The sequence below is a fragment of the Vicia villosa genome, linkage group LG6 (genome assembly GCF_029867415.1).
Source record: "Vicia villosa cultivar HV-30 ecotype Madison, WI linkage group LG6, Vvil1.0, whole genome shotgun sequence".
Taxonomy (NCBI): domain Eukaryota; kingdom Viridiplantae; phylum Streptophyta; class Magnoliopsida; order Fabales; family Fabaceae; genus Vicia; species Vicia villosa.
In genome coordinates, this window is record NC_081185.1 from 74,856,707 (window position 1) to 74,876,938 (window position 20,232).

The following is a 20,232-nucleotide window of genomic DNA, read 5'->3' on the forward strand; positions in this document are numbered from 1 at the left end:
AACTTTACCCATGTCCAGCGGCTATAATCATCAACGATGACTAATCCATATTTATTTCCTCTGACAGATGCTGTTTTGACTAGGCCAAACAGATCAATGTGTAAGAGTTCTAACAGCCTTGAGGTAGAAACAACATTCTTAGACTTGAATGCAGGTCTGGAGAACTTGCCCTTCTGACATGCTTCACAAAGAGCATCTGATTTGTATTTCAGATTTGGGAGTCCTCTGACCAGATTTAGTTTGTTAATCTGAGAAATCTTTCTCAAACTAGCATGTCCTAATCTTCTGTGCCAGACCCATTGCTCCTCAGAAACAGACATAAGACAAGTCACCTTCTGCTTCTCAAGATCAGAAAGATCAATCTTATAGATGTTGTTCTTTCTCTTGCCTGTAAATAGGATTGAGCCATCCTTCTGACTTACAGCCTTGCAAGACTTTTGATTGAAGATTATATCATAACCATTGTCACTTAATTGACTTATGGACAATAAGTTATGCGTTAATCCTTCTACAAGAAGTACATTAGTTATGGAAGGAGAGTTACCAAGACTTATGGTTCCAGAGCCAATGATTTTGCCCTTCTGATCTCTTCCAAACTTGACTTCTCCACCTGGTTTAAGCACCAGGTCTTGGAATGTAGACCTTCTTCCCGTCATGTGTCGCGAGCACCCAGAGTCCAGGTACCATGACATTTTGCTTTTTGTCCTCTTTGCCGCCAAGGATATCTGCAACAGAAATTATCTTCTCCTTAGGTACCCACAATTTCTTGGGTCCTTTCTTGTTAGTTCTCCTCAAGTTCTGATTGAACTTGGGTTTAGCAAAATATTTAACAGGAGGAACAACATGATATTCTTTAGGTTTGTCAGCATGATATTTCTTAGGATGTGTCACATGCTTCTTGGTGTGAACAGTGTTAAACTTCTGTGCATGTGAAGTGAGCCTAATATCATGTGCATGGCCATATTTGAACTGATCATACAATGGCTTGTATGTGATCTTCAGATCATCAATAGGTTCAAATTTATGTGAGGTATCACCCTCATAGCCAAAACCAAACCTTCTGTTTCCAGAAACACCATATATCATAGAAGCAAGATGACTTCTGCCAATACTTCTAGATAAGAACTTTCTGAAGCTCGAGTCATATTCTTTCAGAATATGATTCATGCTAGGAATGGATTTTTCTGTTTCAGAAGGAGATCCACTATCTTTGGATAGATTTAAAACTTTTTCCTTCAGTTCAGAATTTTCCACTTCCAGCTTCTTAGTTTCAAATTCAAACTGCTTCTTCAGCTTTTTGTATTTGATACTAAGATGAGCCTTGAGTTCCAGAAGTTCTGTTAAACTGGAAACTAACTCTTCTCTAGATAGTTCGGAAAATACCTCTTCAGAATCTGATTCTGAAGTAGATTCTGATCCATCATCTTCTGTAGCCATCAGCGCGAAGTTGGCCTGCTCTCCTTCAGAGTCTGATTCTGATTCTGATTCAGAATCATCCCATGTTGCCATAAGACCTTTCTTCTTATGAAACTTCTTCTTGGGATTCTCCTTCTGAAGTTTTGGACACTCGTTCTTGTAATGTCCAGGCTCATTGCACTCATAGCAGACAGTCTTCTTCTTGTCAGATCTTCTGTCACCAGAAGATTCTCCACGTTCAAATCTCTTTGAACTTCTGAAGCTTCTGAACTTCCTTTGCTTGCTCTTCCAGAGTTGGTTTACCCTTCTGGAGATCATGGACAGTTCATCTTCTTCTTCAGATTCTGATTCTTCAGGATCTTCTTCTCTAGCCTGAAAAGCGTTAGTGCATTTTTTAACATTAGATTTTAATGCAATAGACTTACCTTTCTTCTGAGGCTCGTTTGCATCCAGCTCTATTTCATGGCTTCTCAAGGCACTGATAAGCTCTTCCAAAGAAACTTCATTCAGATTCTTGGCAATCTTGAATGCAGTCACCATTGGACCCCATCTTCTGGGTAAGCTTCTGATAATCTTCTTTACATGATCAGCCTTGGTGTAGCCTTTATCCAGAACTCTCAATCCAGCAGTTAGAGTTTGAAATCTTGAGAACATCTTCTCAATATATTCATCATCCTCCATCTTGAAGGCTTCATATTTCTGGATTAGAGCAAGAGCTTTAGTCTCCTTGACTTGAGCATTTCCCTCATGGGTCATTTTCAATGACTCATATATATCATGGGCAGTTTCCCTGTTAGATATCTTCTCATACTTAGCATGAGAGATAGCATTCAGCAAAACAGTCCTACATTTATGATGATTCTTGAAAAGCTTCTTCTGATCATCATCCATTTCTTGCCTTGTAAGCCTTACGCCACTGGCTTTCACTGGATGTTTGTAACCATCCATCAGAAGATCCCATAATTCACCATCTAGACCAAGAAAGTAACTTTCCAGTTTATCTTTCCAGTATTCAAAGTTTTCACCATCAAATACTGGTGGTCTAGTATAACCATTGTTACCATTGTATTGCTCAGCAGAGCCAGATGTAGATGCAGGTGGATCTGTTGGAATTTCACCAGCCATCTTTTACTGAAGCGTTTTTCTCTTCCTGAATCTTTTCTAAACACGGTTAAGTGCTTGCACCTTAGAACCGGCGCTCTGATGCCAATTGAAGGATAGAAAAACACTTAGAAAGGGGGGGTTTGAATAAGTGTAGTCTAAAAACTTGGACGATAAAAATAAAGTGCACAATTATTTTTATCCTGGTTCGTTGTTAACCAAACTACTCCAGTCCACCCCCACAGAGTGATTTACCTCACCTGAGGATTTAATCCACTAATCGCAACAGATTACAATGGTTTTCCACTTAGCCCACGACTAAGTCTTCTAGAGTTTCCTGATCACAACCTGATCACTCTAGGAACAAATGCTTAGACACAAGCTAAGACTTTCTTAGAGTATCCTGACCACCACGTGATCACTCTAATTACAACTGCTTAGACACAAGCTAAGACTTCCTAGAGTATCCTGATCAACACTTGATCACTCTAGTTACTTACAAATTAATGTAATCAATTCTAAGAGTATTACAATTGCTTCTGAAAAGCTATAATCACAACAGTGATATTTCTCTTAACGTTTAAGCTTAATCTCACTAATATATTACAGCAGCAATGTAGTGAGCTTTGATGAAGATGAAGTTTCTGAGCTTTGAGTTGAACAACGTTTCAGCAAGTTTTTCAGAATAAGTTCTTTCAGAATCGTTAACCTTGCTTCTCATCAGAACTTCATATTTATAGGCACTTGAGAAGATGACCGTTGGGAGCATTTAATGCTTTGCGTATTCCGTACAGCATTGCATTTAATGTTTCACGCTTTTGTCAACTACCTCGAGCCTTGTTCACGCTGTGTCTACTGACGTTGCCTTTAATAGCTTCCAACGTTCCTTTTGTCAGTCAGCGTAGCCTGCCACCTGTACTTTCTTCTGATCTGATGTTTGTGTATACAACGTTTGAATATCATCAGAGTCAAACAGCTTGGTGCAAAGCATCTTCTTGTCTTCTGACCTTGAAGTGCTTCTGAGCGTGATACCATGAGAACTTCAGTGCTTCTGCTTCTGATTTCAAGTTCTTATGATGCTTCCATAGACCCATGTTCTGATTCTGCCTTGACCATCTTCTGATGTCTTGCCAGACCATGTTTTGATGTTGCATGCTGAACCTTCTGAGCGCTGATTTGTACATACTCTTTATATATTTCCTGAAAGGGAAATTGCAATGTATTAGAGTACCACATTATCTCACACAAAATTCATATCCTTGTTATCATCAAAACTAAGAATATTGATCAGAACAAATCTTGTTCTAACAGCTCTCTCAACAAAGTCACAACACAAATTTCCAAAAGATACAGAATCATAAAAAAGACAAATTTAAAAACCAGAAAACAAACCATACAATAGAATGGGAAAGAAAAACAAGAATGATATGAACCTCCAAATTAAGAACAATGGCCATCCCCTTGTTTCAAACTGTTTACTAAATACTAGTATTTGAGAAAGAAGGTAAAATTTCATGAGTTTTAAATGTATTTTTTGGAAATTTGTGTTGTGATGAATATAGTATTTTTAGGTTTTTGGGTTTGACTGTGAATTGGGGAAGAAGATGAAGGAATATTAGAACATTTAGTTTTTTTTTTAATTTTAATTTTAATTATTTTTTATTTACTTTGTTTTAATTAAAAATGAAAATTAATGATGTGGCAAATATTTTTTCAAACTTGGTCAAACTATGCAGTGCCACGTCATAAATGAGACTGCCGTGTCATTAAAAATGCTGTTAAGTGATAAGGGACCTTCAAAAATTCATGTTATTTAAAAATGGGGACCTAATAATTGGCTTTTTTTAGTTTGGGGACTAAAAAATTAAAAATGTTAATATAAGGGAACTAAAAGTGCATTTAAGCCAAAACTATTTAAAAGCACTGAAAATAACAATAAGTATCCGTAGATCAAAGTTTTTTCAGGTTTAATTTGAATAAAAATAATAATAGTTTTGACATTTAAGGATCATAACATGATATAAAATTGTTATAGTATACAATTGTCTTAAAATGCACCTCTATAAATGCAATATATTGTAGCAGATCTATATGTAAACAAATCTCAAATGATTTTTAAGCTTGGAAACATGCCTTATTTATACATACCTCTCTTAATTTAAAAAAATAAAATTCAATAGGATTAAACATAGAATTTCTACTCGTAACAAAAATAAGAATTTATACAAAGACAGATTATAGATTGTTCATAGTAAAAAAAAATCATATATATATATATATATATATATATATATATATATATATATATATATATATATATATATATATATATATATATATATATATATATTTGCTTAATTAAACTTATAAACTTCTAATCCATAAGCCTTTTCTTCTTGTATGGGAAATTTTACTTCCTTTTCCGTTTCCAATAGCACGTATATTATAAATGTAGTGAATCTTTACATTTTAATTAATTAATTAAAATAAATAAAAAATTATCAAAATGTTAATGGTTATATCTTGGGAATAGGTTTTGTGAGTAAGGATCCACTCCATTTCTTACCCTCCATTTCTTTTTCATTACTATAGTTTTGTGTGCATAAAATTAAATAAATAATAAATATGTGTCACATGTCTTAGAAATATGTGTAATATACACAAAAAACTATGGCAATGGAAAAGAAATGGAGTGTAAGAAATGGAGTGGATCCTAGCTTAGGTTTTGTGGGTTGTAAGCCGTAAAGTTATGATACCAATAATGCATATTTCAACTACTTGTTCAATTTCTGGTGCATATATAATTGTTGTTTGAAAAACGTGATAATCATAATTAGTGCAGTATAATAAATATAAATAATAAATAATTAATGGTTAAAAATAATATAAAATTCAACAAAAAATATGGTATTGCCACGTCAGATGCAATAAATATCAAATCAATATGGTTATGGTAGTTTTACAAAATGTTTAATATATCCATTGTAATTAGTTTAATTGTTAATTTTAAACAGAGGGTAATTAATAAATTTCGTAGCACTTAGATTTTATATTAGATTATTATTATTAGATAGATAGATTAGACAGATAGATTATTAGATTAGATAGATAGATTAGATTATTAGATAGATAGATTAGATAGATAGATTATTAGATAGATAGATTAGATTAGATATATATTAGATATATAGATATATTAGATTAGAAGAGACATATGTATTTCTTTGAATGATATCTATTATTCAATGCTTAAATGTAATTTTTTGTCTTTCTATTTGATTCTTTGAAACTTTTAGTCCATTTTCTTGAAAAATTAATATTTTAGGCCTTCTATTCAATATATTTTAGATTATTTTGTCCCACTTCAAATATGCATGGTTAACATATATTTTTTTATCACAAAAAACTGAGTGGCAGAGTATATCTCACAATTTTGCCAGGTCATATATTTAAAAATAAAAATTAATTTTTATAATATTACTCTCTCTGTCTCAAAATAAGTGTCTTTTTAGCTCTAAAAAGTTGTCTCAAAATAATAGTCTCTTTGCTTTTCCAATGCAATATTGATTAATTTTTACCAACATTACCCCTTATCTACACTCTTCTCAAGATATAACAATATATATCAATCAATAGTAATTAAGGGTAATTTTGTAAAAATGTTACCTTTATTGACTCAATCATTACTTTTCTTAATCTGTGTGTAACAACCTTAAACGACTTTTATTTTGAGACGGAGTGAGTATTTGATAGTAAAATAAATTATTAAATTAAAAAAAATTTAAATTATTTATATTTTTAAGGAATAATCAAACTACTTTAAGTTAATATATTTATAAAAATTCAAAGTAATTAATTAATTATATAACTGGACGTCCACCCGCACGATATGCGGAAAAGTTTTAAGTTTTATTGAATTATTAATAAAAAGTACTTTAGTTAAAATTAATAATTTAAAATATAATAATATAAATTAACAATAATTCAATCGTTTGAATGTCACATTTCTCAAAGGTATTAATAGTTTCCTGGATCCAAAAAGCTATCAGCTGTTGTTTTTCTAAATTAGAGAGGTGGATTTATACAATTTGGGAAGAAGTTATGAAGAGGTGCATTTATACTATTTGGAAAGAGGTTGTGAAAACTAAGTAGATTGAAAAATGTGAGAATGATAAAAAAAAAAAACGAGAGAATGATAATGGGATTAATTGAAGAGGTTAAGTGGATTACTTGAAGTAGTGGGTTTATAAAAACTTAATATTAATTAATTAATTAATTACAAAAATGGTGGATTAAATAGTAATTTATTAATAATTTTTATATGTATTTAATTAATTGGTAAAAATATGGAGAGGTTACGTGGAATTGGTGGGTTTAGTTATTAATAATTTTTATTTAATTAATTGATAGAAAGATTTGAAGGGAAATTTTAGTGAGAATAAGTATAGGATTATAATTTAGTATGATTTTTGAAAAATTGTTAAATAATACTACTACTAAATAAAATTTGACCTACCCAGGATTCAAATTTCAAACCCTCTCCCTCGTGGCTATGATTAGGGGTGTTCGCGGTGCGGTTTGGGCGGTTTTGACGAAAAAAATCATCCGAACCGCAAGAGAAAAAATTGTGCGGTTTGGTTTGGTTCGGTTGGCTTTTAAAAAAAATCCGAACCGAACCAAACCAAACTAATGCGGTTTGGTTCGGTTCGGTTGGTTCGGTTTTTTACAAATATTTTATTGAATCATACATATACATATAGATGACAACATAACTTTATATTTAGACATTCATACACTATCAGATAACAAAAAAACTCGTCATATTTTGACAACAACTTTCTATTTAATATGTAAAAATTAAATTACTCAAAAGTGGAATAATAAACATAAAATAATAGTATAAAACAATATAAAAATTATTAGAATGAAACAAAAAAGTAGAAGAGACGAGAGATTAGTAAAGGTGAAAAAGAAAAAACAAAAGAGTTGAGAGATTAGAGAAAAAGATGTGCGATAAAAATGAAATTGAAATAGGGAACATTTGCATAAAAATGAGAAGGTGAAAAAGAAAGAATATAAGAGAGTAGAGATTATAGAAAAAGAAGGAAGATGTATGTGGTAAAGAAGGCGCGATAATGCTATTAGAGATTTGAGAAGATCGGGACTAAAATCATATGTGTAAGGATGAGAAAATTATTCGTAATCATAAGGTTAAGGTATAATAGATTTAAGTTTGGGTTGGATGTGAGTTAAGTAAAAGTTAGGTTATAACATAATGCGGTTTGATTCGGTTTGGTTCGGTTTACAAAATACAAACCACAAACCGAACCGAACCGTGCGGTTTTGTTAAAAGATGGCCCAAACTAATCCGAACCAAATACGGTTTTTTGCGGTTTCGATTTGGTTTGGTTTGGTTTGTGGTTTTTTATTGGGTTGGTTTGGTTTTGATCACCCCTAGCTATGATTCTAAGATCTGATATTCTTGCCAGCTAAACTTCAAGTTGTTAAATTTATCCCAGATTTTATATTTATTACATTTTTTCCATCAAATCTTTTCAGTGGCATTTCTCTTTCATCAAACACCTTGCCTCACACCTTGCTCCTTCCAAAACCCAACCGTGGTTGAAACCCTCCTCGCCCACCTTCACACCAGCATGCAACATTCCCGATTCTCTCTCTGCTTCCTTGGTTTCATCATCATCATCTTCAAACTTAATTTTACCCTCTTAATTCGACATTTAATTTTATGCTATACTGTAATTCAGTAAACAATCCAATTCATTTTTCACTATTATTAGCAACTTTGTAAATTATACTAATAAGTTATGGATATGAATCACTATTTTCCTTTCTATGTTCAACATTTTACTTAGAAAGGTTGCTTTTCAATGATTGTTCGAAAATAAGAACAATTGCTTGTTAAGGCTGATAAATTGAAATTGTTTAATTCATTGAAATTGTTTCATATTCTTAAACCTATTAATTGACTTTTAGTTATTGTTCTTTAAGGCTTTTTTTACCCATGCAATAATATTGTGATAATATTCATTGATTGTTAAACAATTATTAATGTGATGCGGTTATTTCCTCTCCAAAGTAACACTCCCTTGATCACATAGTATTCCGGTTCATGTATTTTGTTCAATACTAAGATATTTACTGTATCTCTTGGATAAACGTTGTTATTTACTAGTACATTCTCTAAATTTTTAAAATAAAACATCAAATTAACCATTAACAGAGCCTTTAATTTGTTGCATTCTCTCTGGTGTAGGTTAATAAATTATTTTTTCCTTTCCAATGTCATATACTACCTAGAAACTATAACAACTTCAAGTATTATCAATTTTTTCCACTAATTTAAAAAGAAACAAGACGTTCATTTTAGTAACTGTCTGTACTTCGTATTATTTTACTTCTGCAATTGCGCATTTGCAATAATATGGATGCAGCTCAATCAGATGAACAAGCTTACAATGTTCGGCTGAGAGTTATGTTCGACAGAGAAAGGAACAAAGTTCTTTATGCTGAGGCTGGTAAGGATTTTGTTGATGCTCTCTTCAGTTTCTTAACATTGCCTTTAGGGACTATTACCAGACTCGTATCTAAGGACTCGAATATTGAAGCAGTTCGAGTTGGAAGCCTGACTTCACTCTATCAAAGCATAGCAGCTCTTGATAAACAATATCTATGTACACATACATGCAAGGAAATGCTACTTTATCCTAGAAACTCAAGTTATGATTATTGCCACAAACTCAAACTCAACATAGATGACACTGAACCTATGCAGTCTTTCCTCTGTGAGAATTGGGAGTGTAATCAGCACCGTTTAAGCTTATTTGTGAATCAAAACTGTAGCTGTGGAAGAGCAATGAATGGAGTTTCATTCCTATCCTCACAACCAGAAGATCAGAGTTTAGAAAATGGTTTTGCTAAGGAAAATGCTTCATTCATCGTTTCTGATGATCTTTCTGTGATGCCTAATGTTTATGGATCGGTTGTACATCTACATCAAAAACATAAAATCACTAACTTTGACGCCATTGTGGAACAAAATGTTGAAATCACCAAAAAAGAGGCATGCATGCTACTATCTCTATAACTCTCATCCTGTATTTGATTTTGTTTTTCCTAATTAAAAATTTCTTCATGTTTTTCTCAGGTAGTTGATATTCTGAAGTTGTCATTGACTTCAAAGACACCTTTGACAGATTCCATCTTTAAGAAGAAACATTTCCATGTAGAACATAAAAATAGAAACCAAACCGAATTTAAGATTGGAGAGGTGACATCTGACAAGGGTAGGCAGATGTCTGTCAAAGTAGTGAGACAAAACTCAACTGGAAAGATTTTGTTTGCTGAAGCAGGAGTAGATTTTATTGACTTTGTTTTCAGTTTCCAAACTTTTCCCTTAGGGGGAGTGTTGCATATGCTTGAAGGAGTCTCTTCTTTAGAATGTATTGATAATTTATATAAAAGTGTGGCAAAGTTGAGTCCAGATATGTATTTAGAATCAGACAATGCTAGAGAAAAGCTAAGCCTGCCTCTTGTTGCTGCACAATTTGAGCTCAGTAACCAGATATTACCAATTGATGCAGCTTCCTTACCTATCTATGCCATTACTACTTCACGCAAACATGGGGGAAGTTCTGTACCTTTGAAGTTGGTAGATCCTAAGTTTTCAGCTTCAAGTTCTTCAAGTTTGGGAATATTTGCAAAAGGTCCGTCCTTGTTTATGGTGACAGATGATTTGGTTGTGACTCCAATATCGTCCTTCAATGCTATTTCATATCTAAATAGTTTAAATGTTCCTCTATTGGACGTGGAAGAAAGAGTTGTTAAAATTGGTCTAAAGGAGGTAAATTCACTGTGTAATACTCTTAGCATTGTTATTCATTTTTTATTCATTATTTATTTCAATGTCTGTATTGTTTATATGTTGCATATTCATTTTTTATTCATTATTTATTTCAATGTCTGTATTGTTTATATGTTGCAGGGTCTCAGTATTCTTAAAGCTTCTCTGACCTCAACTTCTGCTTTAACAAATGGTCTCACCAATACTTTGAAACCGCGGAAGCAGTGGTGGCTTTCGTTGTGGTTGTGGTTGGTCATCATGATTGTGTTAGTTTCTTTTGCGGTTTTTGGTCAAGCATAACTAATGTTGTTTATGATGAGGTAGGATCGAACCAATGTTGCAGTACAACAAAAGCCATGGTATCAACCAATTCATAGACAATTAAAAAATTTCCTTTGGATTGCTTGCAGTTGATATATACAATTTCATCATATGTTTGATTTTATTTTGTCCTTTTCAATGATATATTTACATGGGAAAAGCTAACATGTGTCCCAAGGGCACAAGTTAATGAGATATTTATAGAAATTTTTTCTTGGAACTTGTGCATTCAGTGTATCGAAACTTTAAATATGATTTTATTGCATTTAATTATATTTAACTTTTTCTAATTATAGTATCCTTAACATGTGCCCTAGCATGACCCTATTTACATTTATAATATTCTAAATGATATTATGCAATTTGTAGCTTATTAATCTTTATGGTATCTCCTTAAAAAACTGAATGAATCTGTGTAGTAAGCTTACCAAGTGTACAACATACATGCAATGCATGAAAATACACATATTATATAGTATATACTGTGAGAACTGAGAAGATAACTACAATTTGAAGAGCTTTCTGTGATGAGCTATTAAAGTTGTAAATCAAACATAAAAAGTATGCATGTTAGCAAAAATATTGTATGCACGCACTGGCATAATTAATACAAGAATAATACTAGTAGCTCTAAATTTTTGGGAGAAACATAACACATATCTAGATTAGATAGAACTATGGCACCCAACAGCCCAATAGCTGGCCCAATTATGGTTTATACTAAGAGTGAGGTCAATCCACTCTGCTAACTCCATGGAAAAGAAATCTGTCTTAATTCTATCAGGGACCTTATGAGTCCAAAGTTGCTTTGCTCTGGGACAATCCATTAAAGCATGCAGTGTTGATTCCTTGACCCCTCCACATATCTTGCAATCAGCTCCACCAAACCCTTTCAAGCTTTTATTATAGTTGGTTAAAAGTTGAGCGTGGCACATCAACCAAATGCATCATTGAATATTTTCTATTTGAAATAGTACCATAATTATTGCAGAATGTATTGTATTCAATGTCTTGCATTAACTTGCTTAATTTATTTAATTGTTTTTTAAAAGTAAAAATTGGGAATATTCCTTAATACCAAAAAAAATTGGAAAATGAAATTGTATTGGATAAAGTACATTAGGTGATCAATAAAAAAAAGAATTACAATTATGTGCATAAGGGTTTTTTAGATACTTTAATGTGTTTTGAAGCCACAATATTGATACGGAATGAGTAAGGTATTATAGTACTCATTCCCATACATGCAGTTAGAAAAAATTCTCATAATCAAATTCATATTCGCTTTTGTAACAACTATAACACTCATATCCGTGTCTTATGGGTATGTAAGTACCCATACCTATACTTTTTACCCGCATTTATTTATATATATATATATATATATCAAGTATAAAAACTTAACACTAAGTCTAGAATTTTTGTAGCCGCAAGTAACCTTTAATAAGAGGCACGAGAACCTTTATCCTTTTTGGTCTAGTTGACGCCAGTACATAAGAAAATGTAAAAAATCATACCTGAGGTTGCAAAGGCACGAGAACCTTCGTCCTTTTTGGTTTGTTGGAAGCGTTTTGACAGTCGAAGAGCGTTGCCTCCCTTAGAAACAATAGAATAATCTGTAAAGAAGGGATTTATGAGCGAAGGATATAAGGGGATTGGAGAAAAGAGAGTAAACCTTATTAGGTCGAGCTCCTTCAATTGCAACGTTAGGATTTGATTGCTAATTCTCAGTTGGGGCCTCTCAAGGGAAGGTCGACTGTTTTCCCAAGTGTTGAAGGGGTCCATTAGTTTTTTGAGGAAGTTAGGCGAAGAAAAATACCGTGCTTGATACTTAGACCACCAATGGGCAAATTCTTTTGAATGGAAAAATGAAGTTTTGAATTTGAACGATGGGAATTCAAGATTTTGAGTAGTTCGGTAAAAATGAAGACAATTAATGTGCTTTTCAGCAGTCAATTATTGATCACCCTAGACGACATCCTGATCATGGGAGATAAGAGATTTTTGGGGCATTTGGCTAAGGCCAAATTGTCGGGCCACCAGATTTAGCTGGTAACTCACGATGCCTTAAGCTTTAGACCCAGAGTTAATGTGAAAGGATAGAAATGTAGGAGTAGAGAATGCTCTCCATACATCATTCGATATAGCAGCCAGTTTGGGACTAACACTAGGGAATGGATCTTTAAACTAGGACATGGCTGACAGTTCTTTTCACAAACGGAGCCATAGCCTCGACGAAGGTAGTAGTGTCAAAGAACAAATTTATATACTTCATGAAAACGTACATGCTTGAAGTTTCGTGAGGGGTAACCAGGGATAGCCTCCAGCCTTCGACAGAGCTATCCTTCACCGAATGTCAACATATACCGATATATGGCAAGCTAGTCAGTGCTCAAAAGTGGTATTCAGTCAATGCTTCTGGAGCAAGAAGGGGCCTGAGAGGGTCGGTCCTTTGGGGTTCTTGGGAATATCCTTTATCCTTGAAGTGGAAACACTTAACATATGATAAAGGTACGCCAGTAGATGTTTGCTCAAAGAAATTTGTCGACCCTCATGAATTTGGATCGCCAAGGGGATAAAGTCTTTAACTATTTGTAATGATCTAGGGCAGAATAGAAAATAATAAAGCCAAAGAGTGAGGAAAGCGACATGTTCCTCATCAGATACGTCGAGGATGTTCGTGACATGATGATCTGTGATATAGTGTTTAAAGCTGGCACGAGCAAACTGAAATGTGAGTTGAGTCGACAGAGTGGGGTCGAAGGTTTCACCCAGCGGAGAAATACCAGTAATGGCCGCCACATCGAAGAGGGTTGGAGTTAACATCTGACATTGAAGATGAAAAGTGTTAGTCGAACCTTCCCAAAAGAAAATCAACATCGTAATCATACTAAGGTTGATTCTATGGTCATTCCTCGACAACTGGATCGCATCAAAGATACCTGCCGCTTCCCATTGCGCTTCCTTCTTGCCTTGGACTTTGTCCAAGCAAGCCAAATAATCTGGCTTTCCTGGAGTGGCATAGAATGAATATCCCTCACAGCATGTCTACAAACTGCATATCCAGAGGGCTTTCTTGACCAAAGACAAGAGGTTTGGCAGGAGTAAAATAAGTAAATAACGTTTGATCTTGCTTGGGATCAGTTTTGCGGGTTAGATACGGTCCATGGAAGGCAAAAAGTTCCCCAGAGACTGTGAAAGGGATAAGCATTTGTTTATGCCAAATAACAACCTGGCTTGACTCGATGGGCGGTGGTTGCGGAATGAGTGGTAGGTTTGGGTCATCTTCAAGGGCAAAAGCCACAAAATTGTTACCAATACTAATGGGAGTAGAAGCAAGAGTTACCATTGTAGTGAAATGATGAGAAGAAATACTAAAAATGTGACGGTGTTCTGTTTAAGAGAGTTCTGGAAATGAGCAAATGGAAGAAGAAGAAGAAGAAGGAAATAGTGATTGTCTAAAGCAATTATTTAAAGGGAAATAGACCCGTCGATGACTGACAGGTGTTGTTCGATCTAACGATGACAGACAGGGAGTGGGAAAGTTGGTGGAGTTTGGTTTGAAAGCCCAAGTCCTAAAAATTAGGAGTCATCGTGAGAAATGATGGATTGACATGGGAAACTGTTGCGCAGAAAGTGGTCATGATGACGCGTGACGTCATTTTGAGAAGACGTGTAGTAAAAAAACACGAGAAAAGAAAATGCCCAAGTTCTTCATCGATACAATCTCTATCGAAATTGGCATTTTATGGGGAAATTTGTTGACAAGCAATTTTCGACTAGGATACTATGGGCCTCAAGAAATAAGCTGGCCCAAGTGGAGAAGGTATTTTTTATCAAAAGGCCCATTATGTGAAAGAAGTATGGGGGTTGTCGACGTAGTTAGTGAGGAATTTCCAAAGGCTGGTCGACTAGGACGTCACTTGGGAAATTCGGTCCGACCATCGACATGCTTGGTAAAATGGCGGCAAGAGGAGGTTTCAACTTACGAGTTATGAAGTAGAACGTGGGAAAGTTTGGGAACAGCTTCACACAAAATTCCAACGTGGGATACTAGTAACCGTCAATGAATACTTATATGTATTATCTATTTAAGCAAACTATTGTATTAAGTTTAAAAGGTCGCAATTTATTACATTGAAAACATTACGCTCAAAGTATCCGCTTTTAAGAGAGAAACGAGTTTCACTGTTTGCAATGTATGTTTCTTCCACTATTTTAATTCAAAGCAATTTCCAGCCTTTTCATTTTGAGTCTTTTTTTTTTTTTGTTTACTTTGTTTCTTCTTTGAATTTGCCTTGTTCTTTTGCATTTCTTCTTGATCATTGATTCACATTAAAAACTCCACAGTAAATCTAGTATTCTTGTAGCATATCCTGCAACTAACCGTTAATAAGAGGTTAGAGAATGTTCGCGAGAAACAGGAGGTTAACAACACATATAGAAGAAATAGAAAAAGATGAAGAATATCACGTTGCATAATCTCATGCATGAGTTAGTCAGAAGGTGTAACCAACTTAACTCCATTTACAACTCTTCATGTAAGACTTTTGAAGCTAATGAATGCATATTCGTCTTTCTCCTTCTTCTCTTTTCATCTATGTGTTTCATTCTCCTTTAATGAAGTTTTACACCTCTTTCATGAGGGTTTGCATTGCTTAGAACATGCAATATTTTTGCTAACATGCGTACTTTATGATTTACAAGTTTGATAGCTTATCACTTAAAGCACTTCAAATTATAGTTAGTTTTTCTAAGTTTTCACAATACATACTAGTATACGTTTAATTCCATGCACTGTATGTATGTATGTTGTACAATTGGTGAGCAGAATATAGAGATTCATTCAGTTTTTATTGGACCTGGTCTCTCATTGAAGGAAGCAGAATATAGATTAGTAAACTGGAAATTATATTAGACCATTTGGAATAATAGAAATGAAAATATAGAATCGAGAAAGACAAAATAAACCATAATCCAACATCTGATGAAGCTGTATCAAGTACAAGAATTCTAGAGGAAAATATTTGATCATTACATCTCTTTACTATGGCTAAGAATTGGTTAATACCATGGTTTTTGTTGCACTGCAATGCAACAGTGATGATCTTTCTTTTATATGTTTTGTGAATATTTAAAAGGATTTTCCTCCGCAATAGTGGCAACGCGACCAACAACCGCAAAAGCAACTAACACAACCATAATGACTGACCACAACCCCAGCGAATGCCACCACAGCTGCATCCGTGACAGCATCCGCAATTTAAAAACAATGCTGAGACCATTCGTTAAAGCAGAAGTTGAGGTCAGAGAAACTTTTAAAATACCGAGACCCTGCAACATATAAACAATTCAAACATTGTAATAATGAATGCAAAATGCGTTTACTTGATAGTTGATAACAATGCTAAGATATGAGTTTTACAGAGTGAATTTACCTCCTTTAGACCAATTTTAACAACTCTTTCCTCCACATCCAACAGAGGAATATTTAAACGATTCAAATACCAGATAGCATTGAAGGATGACATTGGAGTCACAACCAAATTATCTGTCACCATAAACATGGACGAACACGAACCTTTTGCAAAATTTCCAGAAATTGATGAATTTGAAGCTGAAAACTTGGGATCTATCAACTTCAAAGGTAGAACACTATCTCCATGATAACTCCCATATTTTCCCAAAGTGGTAACAGCGCCAACAAAGCATGATTTAACTAGAGGCTTACTTAGTTTTTCTTTCACATTCTGGTTACTGAGTTCGAATTGTGTGGCAACAAGAGGCTTACTTAGCTTTTCTCTCATATCCCGTGACACTAAATACATATCTTGACTCAACATCGCAACACTTTTGTATAAATTATCAATACATTCTAAAGAAGAGACTCCTTCAAGCATATATAGGCTAAATTGGTTCCGATTACAATTCGAATTCTCACAGATAAAATACTGCATAGGTTCAGTGTCATGTCATCTATGTTGAATTTGAGTTTGTGGCAATAAGCATCCATTGAGTTTCTAGGATTGAGTAGCATTTCCTTGCATGTATACTGTTGATCAAGATCTACTATACTTTGATAGAGTGAACTCAGGCTTCCAAATGGAACTGCTTCAATATTTGAGTCTTTAGCCACGAGTCTAGTAATAGTCCCTAATGGCAATGTTAAGAAACTCAAGAGAGCGTCGCCGAAATCCTTACCAGCCTCGGCATAAAGAACCTTGTTGCTTTCTCTGTCCACCATAACTCTCAGCTGAGCCTTGCAAACTTGTTCAACTGATTGAGTTGCACCCATATTATTGCGATTAAACAATTGCAGAAATAAACCAATACCAATATTATTATATGAATCTCTTCTTTCTTTTTAAACTAGTGGAAGGTATGGATACTACTTGAAGTTGTTGTATTTTCTAGGTAGCAGATGATATTGAAAAGGTGGAATATGCGGAGTAACTGCATTACATTACCCATCTTAATGGTCAAGAGATTTAACACTTGTCATTGAAATTAAATATCATAATTTTCAATTATTATAGCAGTAAATTTTTTATAATTAGATATTTAATCTATTTGAATAAATTGATTGGGGACGACTCAAGTGAGAACACTTGGTTATTATGAGAAATGAGAACAATGAATCACGACCATTAAATTTGATTTTAATGGATTGGATTGGTTTTCCTTTCTATGATCTTAATATTTATTTTAAATTAAAATAGAAAAAGAAACCAATTTAGTCCATTAAAATCAAATTTAATGGTCGTGATTCATTGTTCTCAATTCTCATAATAACCAAGTGTTCTCACTTGAATCGTCCCCTGAATTGATTATGCATAACTTCATATGAGTAACTTAAACAATGAGCCAAACTTACAAAATTCCTCTACACTTTTTTCTTGACATTTTTTTTTTGTATACACTTTCGAAAAGAAGCATTTGCATAGTAATTAATGTTTCAGATTTATTATTTTTTTCATCTATATAAATTTTTCATTCCAAATTAATGAAAATGGATTTGGCAAAAAATAAAATAAAATGGATGTTAATTTATCTTGTTTTCATCTATCACTACCAAAGATCCGTGAAACGCACGGGTGTCGATATAAATATTAAATAAATATTATATAATTATGGTTAAAAAATATATAAATTAAGAAAAAAATGTCTAAAATGATGATTTTCATATAAATATTAATTTAATTTATCAGGATTGTAGTTCTTATTAGGATATACATAGAATATAGGAGTATATGGTATAATACACGTCACACAAAGACATAATTGTATTAACGGTTTGAATTATTTCCATTCATAATATGTGCAATGCCCGCATGTCCACCATGTCCCGCACCCATGGTTTTGCAGTGCGGAGGCAAATCAAATGAACCAATTGAAAATTCGGTAAATTTAAATATATTCCATTTATATTATTAATATTTGTTAGTATTTATTATTATGTTTAGTACATTATTAGTATTTATTATTACTATATAGTTTTTTTTTTTTTTGAAATCAAGAAATATATCTTAAACTCCAACCGTTCGATATTACAACACCAAAAAGCCAAAAAAAGAAAATTACAAACCGATTGAAACTTAACTTAAGTAAAACAATGGGTTATTGCTAAACTCAAAAAAAGTTATAATTGGAATGTGTAATTTTTCCGATATACGACCACCTCCAAACTAAAGTCTTACAACTCCAAACAACATCCCTCGAATTCCACGATCCATGGTTAAAGACTATATCGTTCCTACGCATCCACAAGCTCCATAGAATAGCTAACCAAACGATACCAACTTTCGCAACTTTAACTTTCTTAGACCGACAAAAGGAGCTCCAAAAGATAAACCACTCCTTAAAATTTAACCCGATTTTAAATGGTAACCCGATCCAATCGGCCATTTCTCTCCAAACAATACCGGCATTCCGGCAAGAAAGAAAAGAGTGGAGAAGAGATTCATTAGAATCGGCACAAAAAACACACTCCAAGTTTGAGGTATTAGTAATGATACCTTTAAACAATAGAGAATCCTTGGTTGGGACTTTGTTGATGAAGCATCTCCATCCAAAAGCTTTCACTTTCAAGGGGGCATCAATCTTCCAAATATCTAAGAAAGCCGAGTCAAATATATTAGCCGGTCCAAGAGGAACAAAAAAACTACACAGGAAATGGTAGCATGATGCTACGGTGTAATCTCCATCCGGATGAAGCTTCCAACGAGCTGAGTCCGCACGGGAAGCTGATAGCCTTGCCTCGGCTAATAAAAGATAAATGCTGTTAAGATCACAAAGAAGGGCAACAGCACCCGATTGCACAGAGAAAGAAGCTCCCGCATTACCGGGCCAAACAGAACCGGTTCGGTCAGAAGCAACACCAACAGCAGCTTCACCGGCAGCATGGTCACTTGCAGGGGCAGAGAGGACATTCAGAACAGCATCATTTGGAGCAGCAAAAACACCAACAGCAGGGGTAGAAACCTCACCATCAAAATGAGCAGCATTCGGAGCAGCATCCTCACGTAAAGCATGGTTAACAGAGACACCTAAATCTCCCCAAGACCAAGTCCCATCAATCCATCCACCCATGGCTCCGATTAAAACTTCTTGCAACAAAGAGTACTTGTAAAGATTCGCAAAAAGATCCTTTAGAATACCGCAATTCAACCAATGAGATTTCCAAAAAGAAATATCGTGCCCGTCTCCAACCTGAAAATGAAAATTGTTAGTAAAAAAATTCTCCGGTAACTCTTTCCCCAAAGATAATAAATCCGCCCACCACACCGACGATGATCTATCCTTCTTAGCTTTCAAATAATCACCGCTCAACCTAAGATTCACATCCTCATACCGAGCTTTGAACATTCTATACCATAATTCATTAGATGCACCGGAAACCCTCCAATTCCACTTCAAAAGAAGCGCCTTATTAAAAAGGTCCAATCTTCTAAATCCAAGCCCTCCTTTCTCCACCGGAAGGCACATGTCATTCCACTTCACCCAATGCATTTTCCTTTTTCTCTTCCGTCCCTCCCCATAAAAATTACTTTGCATCTTGTTAATCTCTGATATTATCTTCTTCGGAGCTTTGTAGAAAGAAAGAGTGAATATCGCCAAACTACTTAGAACCGATTTTAAAAGAGTTATCCTCCCACCAAAAATAAGCCACCGCCCTTTCCAAGAATTCAATCTCCTCCTAACATTGTCCAAAAGGGGCTTCCAAGAAGAGATTCTCCTATGATTTTTACCAACAAGAATACCGAGAAATTTGAACTCCTTCTCCTCCTCCCTACAATTAAGGAAATTGGTAGCCACTCCCATAAAATGTGAGTTAATGTTTATCCCTATCAACTTGCTCCTGTGATAATTAATACGAAGGCCCGACACCAATTCAAAGCTCTGTAAAACCGCCTTAATGGCCTAAATGTGATTCCAACTCCCATTGCCAATTAAGAGCGTGTCATCGGCAAATTGGAGAATATCTACAAAGCATTTTCCATTCACATTAAAACCAACAAAGTCACCGTTATCGA

The 20,232-nt window shown here is 34.3% G+C and overlaps 1 pseudogene; it reads left to right on the plus strand.

Annotated features, from left to right (window-relative positions):
• The first annotated feature begins 8,959 nt into the window (after window positions 1-8,959).
• LOC131613879 (uncharacterized) lies at window positions 8,960-14,157 on the plus strand (annotated as a pseudogene).
• Window positions 14,158-20,232: the final 6,075 nt, after the last annotated feature.